This window comes from Oncorhynchus gorbuscha, linkage group LG12 (genome assembly GCF_021184085.1).
Source record: "Oncorhynchus gorbuscha isolate QuinsamMale2020 ecotype Even-year linkage group LG12, OgorEven_v1.0, whole genome shotgun sequence".
Taxonomy (NCBI): domain Eukaryota; kingdom Metazoa; phylum Chordata; class Actinopteri; order Salmoniformes; family Salmonidae; genus Oncorhynchus; species Oncorhynchus gorbuscha.
Genome location: NC_060184.1, coordinates 53,603,296 through 53,617,574, shown reverse-complemented (window position 1 = coordinate 53,617,574; position 14,279 = coordinate 53,603,296). Strand labels below are relative to the sequence as shown.

At 46.1% G+C, this 14,279-nt stretch overlaps 1 protein-coding gene across 1 annotated transcript in view; it reads right to left on the bottom strand.

Annotated features, from left to right (window-relative positions):
* The window catches only part of LOC123991124 (cadherin-12-like), a 208,748-nt gene extending 195,118 nt beyond the window's left edge, over positions 1–13,630 (bottom strand). Inside the window, 1 exon segment of the mRNA XM_046292351.1 lies at positions 13,336–13,630. The gene's annotated coding sequence lies outside the window, so the exon portion shown is untranslated.
* Between the last annotated feature and the right edge of the window lie 649 nt (positions 13,631–14,279).

Below are 14,279 nucleotides of genomic sequence, written 5' to 3'. Positions count from 1 at the left end.
CTGCCACATCCCGACCTCTCACTCCCCTTCAGCGTTGAGGTGGATGCCTCTGAAGTAGGAGTCGGGGCAGTGCTGTCCCAGCATACTGGAACCCCTACAAAGCTGCAGCCTTGCTTCAAGCTACTGAGCCCCGCCCAGAGGAACCTTGACGTAGTGGACCGGGAACTCTTGGCTGTCAAGAAGGCTCTGAAGGGGTGGAAGCAATGGCTGGAAGGGTCCAAACACCCTTTCCTGGTGTGGACGTACCACCGCAACCCGGAGTACATCAGGGCAGTGAAGAAGCTAAACCCGAGACAGGCCAGATGGGCTCTATTCTTTGCCAGGTTCCAATTCACGGTTTCCTATAGGCCAGGCTCGAAGAACGTAAAGGCGGACACCCTGTCTCGCCTCAATGACGTTGGGAGAGGAAACCCCCATTATCCCTCCGCCCCGTATCATTGCACCATTGGTGTGGGAAATGAACGCGGACATATGGCAGGCCCTGCGCAAGGAACCTGCACCTACACAGTGCCCGGAGAACCGTGCCTATGTGCCTATGTGCCCACGGGTGTGCGGGACTGCCAGCACCTTGGCATACAAGCCAGACCGGGGACGAGTGGTTTCGGCACAAGTGGCGTCGGCACAATCAACTGGCCGACTACCACTGCATTGAGGCGCCTGTTTTTTCTCCAGGCGACCTGGTCTGGCTCTCCACCCTCCGCCTGCCCTGCCGGAAGCTGAGCTTGCGGTCTGTGTGGCCATTTAAAGTCCCGAGGAGGGTTAATTACCCTGACTTTTCATGAGTCTCTCCTTGGGTCAGTGGTGCCTGATACGTTCGCTGAGGCTGAACCCAGTGGCGCCCCGCCTCCTCCTCTGGACATCGAGGGAGGGCCGGTCTGTGAAGTCCTGAATTTGAGGTGTAGGGCGGGGTACAGCCCAGAGGAGCAGTGCTGGGTTCCTGTGATGGACATCCTGGACACTTTGCTGACCAGGGATTATCACCGTTGGCTCACTGACCGACCTGCACCACCTCTCTGTGGTCGTCCCCAAGGCCGGTGTCTTCCTGCTGCAGCGTGATGGGAGGGGGGGTACTGATGTTCAATCCATTCACCAGTTCCAGGAGGTCTACATCACCGGCCTTCTAGGCATCACTGAATTGGACACATGTCTTGTCTCATTACGCACACCTGGTTCCCCCTGATTAGTATGTGTATATAAGTGCCCTCTGTTCCCCATTGTCCTTGTTGATTATTGTCCCATGTCCGTTGGTCTGTACTCTGTTTTGGCTTTCGTGCTACACGTTATTGTGCGCTTGTTATTACGGGTCTCGTCTGTGTGTTTTTAGAGGTATAAACCTCGCTCTTTTGTTTGGGTTACATCCCTGTGTTAAATATATATATATACACACATATTTGTCTTGGGCTTTGTCCCTGTTGTTTTCATGACTTACTTTATTTTGGGTGGAGAAATAAAAAACCCTATTACGTATTCTTGTCCCTGTTACCTATCATTATACAGTGAGACACTTATGCATATGATTTTCATATTTCTTCTGTAAGAAATATTTCAATTTAGCCCTATCCGTAAAATCCAATTCCCACGAGTGTAAAGGGTTAATACACACTTGTACATGTGTTAAACAGGACAAATATAAGCACCCACCAAATGATTGTACTATTATCATGTTAGTGGTTTTGCTGGCTAAGGAGAGGTGCTTCTTCTTCTAACCTCCTCTTTAAAGTTATGATGTAATTTCCGCCGTGTCAAGATAAGCATTACGGAGGGGGGTGGGGGTGGGGGGGTGAGGTAATCAGGAAGAAGAGATGCTCTGAATCCAATGTCAAAACTCAGAAATGCTGAGTCGCACGCTAGCCAAACCAGAAAGAATCCACAGTCCAATAATACAGCTCGATGCTGATACAATCAAAATACAAAGTATTTATATCCAAGTCCATGCTCCACTATTTTAAGGGTGTTAGTTGTTGTGAATGATATATCAGTACAATATTGATATTTGAGGAATAAACAAGCAAAAAGCATTGTTTTTATATACAAACATATTATATACAAAAATGCAAAATCTACTATATTATGATTACAGAAAAGTTCCACTGTGAAATTTCAAAGGTTGAAGGTTGATTTTTTTTCATGAGGTGTTAAACAGGGATATGGTGTCCATTGCCTTACTGGGAGCATTTAAAGGAACAGGTTTCTCTGTAATGAAGCGAAGATTAGTTTTTGCATGGATGGAGCTCCAAATTCTATGTGACATCCGGTACAGGATAACATGTTAAATGCGTAGGAGTAAAGGATTGGATAAAAACAGACAGACAGATAAGATGAGATAAATATTGTGAGAGTTCTCACGTATGTTTTATCCATTAGATCTTCTTGGCTAAGAGGCTTTTCCCCCCATAAACGGAAAGATTAATTCATATTTCTCTGATCAAAGTAATAGTGTATACCTTTATATATTTGCTGCATATACTCTGCTCAAAATCTCAGCAGAACCATGATAAAAGCACATGCATTTTTCAAATTGTGTTTTTGTTGCAGAGTATTCAAAGGTTTTGATCATTCTCTCTTGAGCTTCATGGTAACACATGGGCTAAATTCACAGTCATGCCTAGTGAAAGGCAGAGATACATTATCCAGTTTAGTAATTACAGACACCCATGTATTATTCCCTCTTGGAATAAATCATGAATTCCACAAAGTGTTTCAATACTGTCTGAAGTGTACAGCTACATCCAAACACCAGAATATAATTAATATATGTTTTGAATGATACTGATCTCACACTCAAAGACATCATATTTAAAAGGGTATGCTAATGCCCTTGAGTACAATCAGAGATTGTGTGAATTCACCAGGAATGGGGTATTCCTATTCCTATCTATTTCTTCCTCACATATCCAGCTCTATCCTCAAGCAGAGGCAAGGTATGCCACTAGTAACCTGAAAGGGCCCCAAGCTACAGTAGCTACCTTTCTTCTCTGGAAATCATTACAATCTCCCTCTACCTCTAGGGTCAGTAAACTAATAGTCATTCACCTGTGTGACAGGAAATCTTTGCAGTGTTGCCAATGGGAGCTAAGGAGGTTATGTTTAAGGTTATGGACTCCTACCAGATCCACACATCATCACACAATGGAATTTTTCCTCCAACAGTCCGTCCTCCCTCCCGCCCGCCCGCCTTCCTTCCTGTCTGCCTGCCTGCCAGCCAAACCATTTACCTGTGCAGTTGGATTATCATAACAAATACACCACAGACACAGAGACATACGTACCATAAAACTATAACACATTGTTGTAATGCAACACTCTCCATCATGGCTTTGCTTATGGATGACCTCCAGTGAATTCATGGCTACCACACCTGTCGACCGTTTACAAGGATTCTGTGGTGAATGTTTCACAGGCATGGAACAAAATGTATTCAAAGGCACAAAAGCCTCAGGCAGTCACTGCTGTGACTGCTATTTTTAAGTCTTAATGCTGTGGTATTCAAAAACAGAAATGGAAGGCAACTAGCTAATGCTATAATATAATTATTTACCAGTCAAAATGAATCACCAGTCAAAATGTTTGAAAAAGGCAAATATGAACTTGACTGAATGACAAGGGGTCGGTTTCTGTCTCTATTTCACTGTACACATTCAAGGAGCTGATACTTCTAAACTGCCTCCAAGATTTCACCCAGAAACAGTTTTAATTGGAACAGAATGAACAGAACAGAATGGAATGGAATAAAATCCCATAGGACAGAATATAAAAGATCAGGTTGAACAGGGGTACAATGTCAATAACATTTTTGTGTGAAAAGGAAAACCATGCCTTTCTCTCTCGCTTTGACTCTGTCCCCTGTGCCAGAACCAAGCGGTGGGAGTGCGGGAGGGAGGAGTCTGTGGTGGCTGTACTCTGATATGGCCACACAATAATCTCTGTCCTGCAGAGTCGGCACATCTCCTGGCCAGCCGGGTCCTCAGAGGACTAGGTTTGGCCATTTCTGCTGGGCCCATTAGCTCGCCATCCAGCTAGCTAACACACTGCATCACACTCTTACAGCTTACAGTTCACTAGGGTAAACAGACAGACACCCATGCAACATGATGTCTGTTCTTCTGTCATATTATTTTACTACACTCCCAGGGATCACAAATCTGTAACGTTACAGTCAATTTTTAAACTAACCCAATGTCACCTGATTGAAATGATGAGTGGTTCCCAAAATGATTTGGAAAATATTAGGGGAGGTTTCCTTTTCTCCTCTCTAAAGAGGTGTTCCAGCACACAGCAGAAGATACCACCTCCAGAAACTTGACAAAGTAATGGAGACAAATCTATTTAAATAATTGCAGAGTTGGAGTGCCCATCAGTCAGGAGGAAACGAGGAGCAATACCTCCAGTAGACAGAGGCTCATCCATCACGGCAGGACCTTAATTTGAGATGTTTAGGAATCATGCTGTTGATTGTCTGAGCCTTGTCTTAAAGGTCTGCAGAGTCAAAACATGTGCACTATGTAGGGAAAAGAGTGCCATTTGGGACACAGATCTGTGTGGTGGATTACCCAAAGATACTTGGATAGCTATGAGGTTTACAGAACAGTTACAGGTAGGTTTACAGAACAGTTACAGTTGAGTTTACTATAAAGTTTTACAATTAAGAATCCAAACAATCTCAAGTATTGATCCCATTTAAGCAGAAGGCTCTTGACCGACACATTCGGCAGAAGGGGGTGATAGGTCGCATATCCGAATGACTGATCATTTCTGCTCTTCTTATGATAATGAATACAGGACACACATCCATAAACACCCTCCTTTTTCTGGCTGCATCCCAAATTGCACCCTATTCCCTATATAGTGCACTATATTTAACAAGAGCCCTAAAATAATGCACTATAAATGGAACAGGGTGCCATTTGTGATGCAGGCCTTTCTCTTTCCCCTGGTCAAACAGTGCTGCAGATTATTTCATATAGTGACAGTGAGGAATTTGCAGATGGACTTGGTCTTTTTGTGGAGCCACTCAGTATTGCCATTAAAATTACATGGAGTTCAGTAAAAGTGGGTAGAACCATGAGAAGCGGTTAACACACAGTGTGCATCCCAAGTGGTACCCTGTTCCCTTTTTGAGTGCACTACTTTAGACCAGGCCCCATGTTGTTCTGGATAGGAACTATTATACTAGGTAGGAAATATGCTGCCATTTGGGACTCAATAACTCCATTAGAGGGTTCTTAGAGGATGTCACAACTCAGCTGAGTGTATTTGCTGCTGTCTTGTTGTGGGAGATGCATGCCTGTCATCCTTCTAGACCTATCGGCTGCCTTCGATACTGTGAACCATCAGATCCTCCTCTCCACCCTCTCCGAGTTGGGCATCTCCGGCGCGGCCCACGCTTGGATTGCGTCCTACCTGACAGGTCGCTCCTACCAGGTGGCGTGGCGAGAATCTGTCTCCTCACCACGCGCTCTCACCACTGGTGTCCCCCAGGGCTCTGTTCTAGGCCCTCTCCTATTCTCGCTATACACCAAGTCACTTGGCTCTGTCATAACCTCACATGGTCTCTCCTATCATTGCTATGCAGACGACACACAATTAATCTTCTCCTTTCCCCCTTCTGATGACCAGGTGGCGAATCGCATCTCTGCATGTCTGGCAGACATATCAGTGTGGATGACGGATCACCACCTCAAGCTGAACTTCGGCAAGACGGAGCTGCTCTTCCTCCCGGGGAAGGACTGCCCGTTCCATGATCTCGCCATCACGGTTGACAACTCCATTGTGTCCTCCTCCCAGAGCGCTAAGAACCTTGGCGTGATCCTGGACAACACCCTGTCGTTCTCAACTAACATCAAGGCGGTGGCCCGTTCCTGTAGGTTCATGCTCTACAACATCCGCAGAGTACGACCCTGCCTCACACAGGAAGCGGCGCAGGTCCTAATCCAGGCACTTGTCATCTCCCGTCTGGATTACTGCAACTCGCTGTTGGCTGGGCTCCCTGCCTGTGCCATTAAACCCCTACAACTCATCCAGAACGCCGCAGCCCGTCTGGTGTTCAACCTTCCCAAGTTCTCTCACGTCACCCCGCTCCTCCGCTCTCTCCACTGGCTTCCAGTTGAAGCTCGCATTCGCTACAAGACCATGGTGCTTGCCTACGGAGCTGTGAGGGGAACGGCACCTCAGTACCTCCAGGCTCTGATCAGGCCCTACACCCAAACAAGGGCACTGCGTTCATCCACCTCTGGCCTGCTCGCCTCCCTATCACTGAGGAAGTACAGTTCCCGCTCAGCCCAGTCAAAACTGTTCGCTGCTCTGGCCCCCCAATGGTGGAACAAACTCCCTCACGACGCCAGGACAGCGGAGTCAATCACCACCTTCCGGAGACACCTGAAACCCCACCTCTTTAAGGAATGCCTAGGATAGGATAAGTAATCCTTCTCACCCCCCCCTTTAAGATTTAGATGCACTATTGTAAAGTGACTGTTCTACTGGATGTTATAAGGTGAATGCACCAATTTGTAAGTCGCTCTGGATAAGAGCGTCTGCTAAACGACTTAAATGTAAATGTAATGCAACAGTAAGTGTAGTGGATTACCCAAAGATACTTGGATAGCTATGAGGTTTACAGAACATTTACAGTTGAGTTTACTGTACAGTTTTACAATTAACAAATCTAATAGATTGTCACCTGACTCTACTTTTGTTAATCTAACCAGACCTGTACAAAATGGGATTGGCAATAAGTTAACACAATTAGTAGGGCTCTCCATCCGGCCCATCAAGGCTATCTAAATGCTATTGACACAAGTCAGTTCCAGAAGTGCTAAGCAATGTAACAGACAGGACATGTGCTGTAGTCATGTAGCATCACCATCGCCAGTGTACATTAATGCATCATATGTCTCCCTCGTTTATCACATAATTCATGTAGTTACGATATCCCAGTGTGGGTGCATGTTTTGAATGCTAATCTCTCTCCTGTATACCCTCCATAGATACTGCTCAAGAGGTCCATCTCCTGTTCTATGTAATAGTGGACTCATTGGAGAATGATTTGATTATTCTAAAGCAAGTGTTTCCAGCTGAATGGTGATAAGACAAGGGTTGTGTCCCAAATGGCAGCATATTCCCTATATATTGCACTTGTTGTGACCAGGGCCCAAAGATCTTATCCTATGAGCACTTGTCAAAAGTACTGTATTATGTATGAAATAGGGTGCCATTTGCAACACAGCCCAAATACAGCTATGTATATGCCTCTGAAGAGTGCGACATTAGATCTGCACTGAGAAAGTGGTGCAGAGCAGTGTAGGCAAGTGTGGGTTTTGCATGCAATCTGAAGGTATAGGTCGGGGAGTATGCCTGTGCATAAATATGATTCAGGAAACTCATGAAGTGTCACATGTCATCACTGTCATATATACATTATATTCTCCTTTGGAATTCCATTACAGAAAATGGAGATGAAAGGACTGTGAATGCACACAGCATTTGCATTGTTTTCAGTACAGCATTCCAATTGGCAATATTTACCTATATCCACATATCAAAGTACCTGTTGGGTTTAGTTAAAGTGTTACCATTATGTTACCAAATAATAAAAAATAAAAAAATACTTTCAGCAGAGTAGATATACTGAAACAGCCACTGAATAAAATGCTTGCTCACCGCTTTCATTTCTCCCTAAAATCTATATCCTGTCATATCCAGTATGCTATGCATTATGAATGCATTGAATTTTCGACAAACAAATACTCCACAGCAATGGATCACTGAGATGCATAACTCTCTACATGTGCATTCAATTTGTCTCCCCACATGTAAACCCTACAGGTATGTGCGGTGTAGCAGTGTAGATATTTAATATGCTGTACTCATGTCTTCTTCTACGGCTCATCTGAATAACATGGTGCATCCATGATCCCTTATTCAACATGTAGCATATCATGTAGTGTGTGTTGCCTTTTCATATTCTCTCAGTTTGTTGGTACAAATCCCCTTGGATACTACCAGAAATCTTCTAAACCACTAAGGTAATTCAGAAATGTACGTAAACATGGGCTATAATATGCGGTATATAAAGTCGTGCCTGCAATGTGAGCATTCCAAAGAAGGCTGTGTTGTTTCTGGATTGTTTAAAAAGTGCATAAGAAAAGCACACCCAAATTTTTACTGTCACTTTTGTTTTTAAATATTAAAGTATCTGATCCCTTACAGAAAAAACACATTTATTTCACATGTATTAACGTGTTTAACAAGTGATCTTATGTGAAGTTAAAGTGATAAGATGTGACAACATGTAAAAGCAACAAGTGATAACATGAAGCTCCTCATGTGAAAACATGATAGAATTTCAAATAAATGTGCCAACATGGGGATGGAACATTTCAACAAAGTTTTTCACGTGTGAAAATGCAACTCCACATGTGAGAGTTTGAATTTCATGTGTGAAAGAGCAAATTCCACATCTGAATCTGCAATTAACATGTGAGTTGAACAAATGTTATTCTCCTCACTGTCACGACTTCCACCGAAGTTGGTCCTTCTCCTTGTTCGGGCGGTGTTCGGCGGTCGTCGTCACCGGTCTTCTAGCCATCGCCAATCCACCTTTCATTTTCCATTTGTTTTGTCCTGTTCTCATTCCCTCATCAGGCTAAATTTTAAAATTACATTACCCTCTGTTTCCCCCATGTCTGTGTGTGGAAATGTTCTTTGTGTTGGGTGTTACGCTACAGCCTGGCTTGTGCTAGATTTGTTTCAAACCTAGGTCTGTTTGTTTTGTTTATCCAAGTCACCGTGGTTGTGCTTTGTGCTGCCTCACCTGTGCCTTTGGCCTAGGGTGTATATTAACGTTATCCTGTTATCACCCATCTCTGCTCTCCTGCGTCTGACTTCCCGGCAACCAGTCACTCTCCCCGTTACAGAATTCCACACCGATCAATGGAGTCTGCAGGAGCGGGTGCCCCCGTTGTGGGGGTAGAGGAGCGCATCTGGGAGCACACGGCGATGCTTCACCATCTCGGCGCTGTCATGGACCGCGTCGTCCAGACTATGGACCGCTGGGAGATACAGGGAGTCGCTCCAGCGCCCCCACCAGCACAACAGGGGTCTCCACTACTCGCCTCCCCTGCACCCGGTCCCAGTGTGATTCGTCTTGCTCTTCCCAGGGAGTTTGATGGGACGGCGGCACTCTGCCAGGGGTTTTTGTTGCAGCTGGACATGTATCTTGGGACCGTCCACCGGCTCCTTCGGGACGTGAGAGGGTGTCCGCCCTTGTCTCGTGCCTCTGAGGGAAAACCCTGAAGGGGGGCTCTTCACCTGCACCATCTGTGGCCGTAGAGGTCACACTGCCAGTCTGTGTCGGGTTGGTTCCTCTGGGGGTCGCAGAAGTAGGCAGAGCACTCTGGCATCATCCCACTGTTTCATGGCAACGGAGGGCTCTCACGGGGTGGTCACGAGAGTGCTCGTGGAGGTGTTTGCGGGTTTCCATTGGTGCTATTATGGTGGAAAGTCCAGAATATTCCGATTTGGCTCTCGCCTTCTCTAAGAAGAAGATCCCTCTTTGGCGTTCACGGTGGAGGTGGACGTGTCCGAGGCTGGGATAGGAGCCGTGCTCCGCCCCTGTGCCTTCTTTTTGAAGAAGCTCAGCCCGGCGGAGCTAATCTATGATGTGGAGGACCGGGAGCTGTTGGCTGTGGTCAAGGCGTTGAAGGCGTGGAGACATTGGCTTGAGGTGGCTCAACACCCTTTTCTCATCTGGACTGACCACCGCAACCTGGAGTACATCCAGGCAGCGAGGAGACTGAATCCTCGTCAGGCAAGGTGTGCCATGTTTTTTACCCATTTTGTTTTCACCCTTTCTTTCAGACCAGGTTACCAGAATGTTAAAGCAGATTCACTGTCCCGGCTGTATGACACAGAGAAGCGGCCCATGGATCCTACCCCCATAATCCCGGCCTCCTGCCTTGTGGCACCGGTAGTATGGGAGCTGGGCGCGGACATTGAGCTGGCAGAGCCAGCTCCCCTCCAGTGTCCTACTGGGTGTCTGTACGTTCCGTCTGCTGTCCATGACCGGTTGATCTATTGGGCCCACACGTCACCCTCCTCTGGTCATCCAAGCATCGGTCGGACAGTGCGCTGTCTGAGTGGGAAGCACTGGTGGCTCACCTTAGCATAAGACGTGAAGGTTTATGTTACCTCCTGCTCGGTGTGCACCCAGTGTAAGGCCCCTATGCACCTGCACAGAGGTAAGCTACAACCCTTATCCGTTCCACAATGGCCTTGGTCGCATCTGTCGGTCGATTTCCTCACCAATCTTCCTCCCTCAAAGGGAAACACCACATTCCTGGTCGTTGTGGTCCGTTTTTCCAAGTCCTGCCATTTCCTCCCTCTGCCCGGTCTCCCTACAGCCCTACAGGGTGCCTGAGGATATAGTGTTTGATCGCGGTCCCCAGTTCACTTCGAGGGTCTGGAGGGCGTTCATGGAACGTCTGGGGGGTCTCGGTCAGCCTTACCTCGGGTTTTCACCCTGAGAGTAATGGGCACAGGGAGAGAGTTAACCAGGATGTGGGTAGGTTTCTGTGGTATTATTGTCAGGACTGGACGGGGGAGTGGGCGGCATTCGTGCCCTGGGCTGAGATGGCTCAAAACTCGCTCCGCCACTCCTCCACTAACCTCTTGCCTTTCCAGTGCTTACTGGGGTACAAGCCTGTTCTGGCGCCTTGGCATCAGAGTCAGACCAAGGCTCCTGCAGTGGATGACTGGTTTAGGTGCGCGGAGGAGACCTGGGACGTCGCCCATGTCCAGCACCAGAAGGCCAGCGCAGACCGTCACCGCAGTGAGGCCGCGGTGTTCGCACCTGGGGACCGGGTCTGGCTCTCTACCCGGTCCCCAGGCCGGTACCCTGGCTCTCTGCTCCGCCTGCCCTGCCGGAAGCTGGGGCTGTGGTTTGTGGGGCCATTTAAAGTCCTGAGGAAACTGAACAAGGTTAGTTACCGCTTACAGCTTCCCCCCGATTACCCTATTAACCCCTCTTTACATGTGTTTCTCCTCAGGCCGGTGGTGGCTGGCCCGCTCTAGGATTTTGAGGTGCGAGAGGTTCCTCTGCCCCCTTTAAACATCGAGGGGGTCCCGGCGACATTTTGGACCCTTCTATGCTGCGGGAGTTCCACCGTCTTCTTCCGGATTGCCCTGCACCTAGCCATCCGGGTCGTCCCTGAGGCCGGTGTCGGCGCTGCTGGAGCCGCGCGTCAAGGGGGGGCTACTGTCACAACTTCCGCTGAAGTTGATCCCTGTCCTTGTTCGAGCAGCGTTCGCTGGTCGACGTCATCGGTCGTCTAGCCATCGCCGCTCCACCTGTCTTCTTTTCCCGCACACCTGGTTCACATTCCCTCATCAGACTAAATGTATATTACCCTCTGTTTCCCCCATGTGTGTGGAAATGTTCTTTGTGTAGGGTGTTACGCTACAGGCTGGCTTGCGCTAGGTTTGTTTCAAACCTAGGTTCATTTGTTTTGTTTATCAAGTTCATGTTACCGTGGTTGTGCTTTGTGCTGCCTCGCCTGTGCCTTTGGGCCAGGGTGTATATTAAAGTTCTCCTGTTATCACCCATCTCTGCTCTCCTGCGATAGACTTCCCGGAAACCAGTCACTCACATGTGAAATGGAGGTGTTAAAATGTGTTAAATGTGTCTCTTTTCCTTTTAAAGTAATTGGTACGTTGTTCAGCTAAAATAGTGTGCAAATATTTCATCAATGACATTATGATTCTATTTGACATGATCACGTAGTTCTGTCTTTCAATATGACTCCACATGAGATTTGAAATCACAATTATTCTGCTCTGCAAATTCTGTAGCACTATGCTACACATTCATTACCTATAATACATCTCTGCACAAAAGTACCATCTGCACTGCTATTTTAGTTATCGGTTAAATATGACTTTTCTCTCCTCATTGATTTTATTTATTTATTTCAGCAATTTGAGGGGTTTTCTGTATAGTTTTCTAATATTGGTAGGCACTATTATTCAGTTTTAATGCAATGCCTCAATCACTATAAATATAATATTTTTACTTTAATAAGTCCATAGTGTAGGAATACAGGTTAAATCAGTTACTGAGACAGACATGGTGGCATAGCAGGAAGATTGGCATGCCGTAAACCAAGAGGCTGTGAGTTCAAACCCCAGGTGAGAACATGTTGAAGAATAATTGCAATCTCAAGCAACATACACAATGTAATCTTTAGTGTCAAATATATGATTTGAAAACACTATGTAAAAAGTGTTGTTTGTGTCTGAATCCCAAGGAAACAATTTTGTTTGCAGAGCATCACCTGTTAAGTATCATGTGAAAAATATTCACATGTGAAAATCTGAATCCACATGTGAAAGGTTATGTTATCACATGAACATCCACATGTAAAACATCGTGAAGTGTTCCAAAAACATGGTTTCACATGAATTCACATGCAAAGTTATGTTCCTTAAATGGAATCTCTTACTAAAACTATTTTAGCAAATACAATGATAAAATGTTTTGTTTTCATTCGATTTACAAGAGTGTTAAACATTGCTGTGAAGCTGAACCACATGCAATCAAAAAATGTTGACTTTTGCTTTTTGGTTTCCCTCAAGGCAGTGTTGAAATCAGCTCCTTGATGTTGCCCAAACTACTTGACAGGCTCTGGTTTGATATCCAATGTTTGAATACTTTCCAATGCCAAGTTGAACATCAATATTTCCTTTTAAATGCAACAAAAATCACTCACTTTGAATTATAAACAGGGTCATCACACAGTCCAAGTGAGGGATGCTTTGACGCATGTGCCAATCTGCATTCGCTGACACCTACTGTGTCATCTATGAACAAATGGATAGGCTCGCTTTGACCTAAAGACCACAAAGACAGTACAGTCATGCATGGGAGACATTCTTCAGTAGGACTGACTGTACTCTGAACACAAACCTCCTGTCTCTCTCAAACTCTTCCTGCAAGAACTGTTTCAAGGACACCCGCTGGTTCTGTTCCCCCTGTATGCAATTCCTACTCACGTGTGGTGTGGATAACATCTAACAACTTACTCATGTGCCGGGTTTGGGGGTTAATGACTTTATTGACAAGTCAAAATATATATCATAAAAAAGCATTGACATCAAGGAGGCTTTGAAAGCCATTTGGGGCAGCTGCAGTGACAGAAATGTCCATGAGTTGCTGGCACTGTAACTCAGTTAGTTCATCATTGACTTGGAGGAGAAATATATTCATTATCAGCATAGCCTACCTTCTAAAAAAACAACAATGAAACACAGCCCGACTAAGATATAATTAAACAGCACACTTACCTTGAATGATCACAATTATAGCAAACAGTTTCAAAGTCAGCTTAATCCAAGGTTTTTTTCCCTGTGAAGAATACAATGCAAGCTTCTCCTCTCTTCTCCTTTTTTCCTCCGCTCTTTAATTATCTCTTTTCTCATTTACCCCTACCTCTCTCGTTGGTGCGTTTCTTTCATTATCCTTCTCTGTGCATAGCCTAGTGCCCACGCCAGAGCTGATCCCGGAGCGTGTGCCACTAGAAGTATAAAACAATAGGGTGAGAGAGAGGTAATGTAGGAGCCACAATGAGTCTCCCTGTGGTTTTACAATGACGAGTGAGAGCGAGCGAGAGAGGGGAGAGAGAGAGCAAGCAAGCTTGTATGAGTGTGCGAGAAAGCGAGTGGAAGAGAGCGACAGAATGAGAGAGGGTTTGTAAGCACTGACTAGCTCGCTGACTGGCTCAGTGGCGAAGGGCTTGCGTGTACGCTGGGAGCTGGGGCAGCCGTGATTGGTGTGAGGCAGCCCCCGGTCAGGTCCCCGGGGCACTGGGATCTTCATCAAGCAGATTATAGGGAGCTGGAGAGCCCTCCCTCCTACAGTGAGAGAGCCAGTGATGTACGCTGTGGTCACTGGGGGGATATTCTAATCAGAAAGACAGAAGTGCCACTTGGGGATGGCATCTCGTCCAAGCTAATGTGTTCAGATGATTCCACGGAAATGGGGGAGTACTGTAGTAGTGTGGTGAGGGGAGAGACAGAGATAGTGAAAGGGGAGGGGGTTGGTTTACCATTAGGGCTTAACTCTTATTAGAGTCAGGTACATCAGCAGGCTTCCACTAATACGCCCTCATAACCCATCACACAGAACACAAACAATACAACAAGCCCTTTACCTTTTCTATATCCTGCAGTAAAGCAAAAACTGTAAAAAACATCAAAACAAACTTCCTGGTCCCTCTGAAGTCTGTCAG